This window comes from Fulmarus glacialis, unplaced genomic scaffold, assembly GCF_000690835.1.
Source record: "Fulmarus glacialis isolate BGI_N327 unplaced genomic scaffold, ASM69083v1 scaffold23786, whole genome shotgun sequence".
Taxonomy (NCBI): Eukaryota; Metazoa; Chordata; class Aves; order Procellariiformes; family Procellariidae; genus Fulmarus; species Fulmarus glacialis.
In genome coordinates, this window is record NW_009217798.1 from 4,144 (window position 1) to 6,685 (window position 2,542).

A 2,542-nucleotide genomic window follows, 5' to 3' on the forward strand; every position below is an offset into this window, starting at 1 on the left:
ATTTCATATTAAGTTTTGCATGGTTATTTACCGTGTTTGCTGTCGTGAAGCTTATCCTTGTGACCACTGAGAGATGAATTTTCAAAGATCCTTTGACAGCAATGTCCTTTCTTGGAAGAATCAATACCTTGAGGAGCTTTTGTATGAAAAGTTCCTCCACACAAAAAAAATGAAGGGGTCCTGAACAAAAGCAATCCTGGGAACGCAATTTTAAGCTGAAAGCCAATTCACATGAAACTGGCCGTATGCCTTTATGAGTAGAAATTCTGGAAAACAGCCTCTATATAAAGAAGCAAGCTTTGCCAGGGCCTACTCTATTCTGATCTGACTGCTAAAGGGAATAGTTACCCCAAAGCCAGTACCGGTCGGTACAATGTTGAATTTTATCATCTTGTTTCAATGCTTTGTTTCTGACTTCCCAAGCACTTTTTTTTATAACAAAACAGGACAGCATAAAAACTGACTTAAAATTTACACCTAGAACAATAATCTGGAGGCCATTTCTTTACAAATCCCTTATGATTCAACACATCTTCAATAATAAACAACGTAGAGGATTAGTGGAAGCTGGATGACTTTCTGTATAAAAAGTGATCTTTTTTTCTTTAACATTTACCCACATTCGCAATGCCCTCTGTAAGATGTATCTATTTTATTATTATCTAATTATTTAGCTACGATGATTTCATATTATCTTTTTATGGAAGGATTTGTGTTCACTCAGCCACAGGCCAATACCTTTCCCCAATAAGCCTTCTAAAGCCAGCTGTACTGCACGGTTTCAAACAGACTAAATTTAGCCAGTTCTGTTCATCAGAGGAATGCTGTGTGTCAGCTACATCAAAGCCCAAGGGCAGCCTGATAAACACTGAATACAGGTCACGTAGCTCTGTAGCTAACAAACTCTAAGAGAGCTTGTACTCGGGGGCATTCAAAGCAGTTTTGTCATCAACAATCTAGTATCCCTTGAGCCCCCATGTCGTTTCAGTTGCCAGGCAACGCTGGTGTTAATGTCTTAGAGGAGAAAAACTTACCAGGCATCTGGCCGTTCATCTGGTTCTGCATGTGCGGTGCAGGAGGGCCCCCACCTACCATACCATCTGAAGACATGTTGTGCGAGCGCGGAGGTGGGGGAGGGCCGCTCTGACTCATCCCTCCCGGACCCATAGGCATATTCTGTGTGGGTGGCTGAAAGGAGACAGTTTAGTCAAACACGAGAAGCAGTTAGTCTGACAAATATATTGTATGTACATATGGTACAGCAGTTGCCTATATTGTTAAGTGTGGCACAAAAGAAAGCACTAAAAAGCATTTCTTACTCTTTCCGATACATTTAACTCCTCGAGTATTAATTTCGGCAAAACGTTTAATATTTCAATCAATTTTACATGAAGGATTACATGCAGACAACACTACAGCACCTTCAAGCACCGCTTTAAAATAAAAAAAAAAATACAAATCAATGCCTCATTAAAAAATTACATCTGAACAGTTAAGATCGGTGGAGTCACTCCCTCCCACACACACAAAAGCTTTCCTTCAAAGCAACATTTGGTGAACAGAAAAATAATTCTTCCATTATAATTCTCTCACATCAACAATTTGTTGCTGTTAACAGACCTTGCACCAGGACAAAACAGGTACAACAAGAGATGATAGCCTCTGAATGCTCATAGACTAGCAAAAATTTGCACCTGGGTGTGGTAAAATGTTTGCGATCTCTTCCCTTCTCTCCCCCGAAGCGCTGAAGGCCTAGTTCATAATTTTGTGCCAAACACCCCCTACAGACTGGAAGCACATTAGTGCTGGCCTCCAAAGGTCCAGAGACAGCTGCCTAGAAAGGATGTTTTTGGCAAATTTCCTAATGAAATTGTGAGGAAAATAACTGAATAACCTTGAGAGTTCAAAGAGGGAGAGCAAGAAAAACAGTGAATACAAGGGGGAATTTACTATTAGGTTCTACTCACGGCAATGTAAGGAGGCACAGAAACTGCTAGTAGCCAGCTTCGTTTTCCTATTAAAAACACGTGCGAGACTGTACGATCCTCCTCTCATACCTTAGGCAAATGCTTTCAGAAGAATAAAAATCATCCCTGTGAGAGCGAACGCCTGGGTCTCTGGCTTTTGAGGACTCTCTCTAAAAGGTCATAACTATTCATGCAAAACCCTTCCCGTGAGACAACCCTGTGTGTGTTTTTCAACATTTCTCTTCATAGAAACAACCAAGGGGGTGATCCCTAAGTTCCCACCTTGCCCAGGCCCCCTTTATGCCTACACCTACCCATCAGGAGGTTCATAAAGACGAGACGTAATACAATAGAAAAGAGTAACTCCTTCCAAATGAGCGTAAAGTGGGACCCCTTCTTGGCCTTGGAGAAGGCAACATCGGAGCAGTACAGACCCACATGTATTCGCTTGCCGGGGGGAGAGGGGGAACAATACTAATTTATTTTCTCAACATTTCTTTAAATACATCGAGAACGTATTATTTTCTCTGCAATATTTTAAAAAATTCCTCAAGAAATTAGTGAAAAGTTTTTTT

At 41.0% G+C, this 2,542-nt stretch overlaps 1 long non-coding RNA gene across 1 annotated transcript in view; it reads right to left on the reverse strand.

The window, feature by feature from the left end:
- Window positions 1–1,074: 1,074 nt before the first annotated feature.
- LOC104078259 overlaps window positions 1,075–2,542 on the reverse strand; it is a 14,927-nt gene continuing 13,459 nt past the window's right edge. Inside the window, exon 3 of the long non-coding RNA XR_683534.1 lies at window positions 1,075–1,188. This is a non-coding gene — a long non-coding RNA (uncharacterized LOC104078259). The remainder of the gene's footprint in view (window positions 1,189–2,542) is intronic.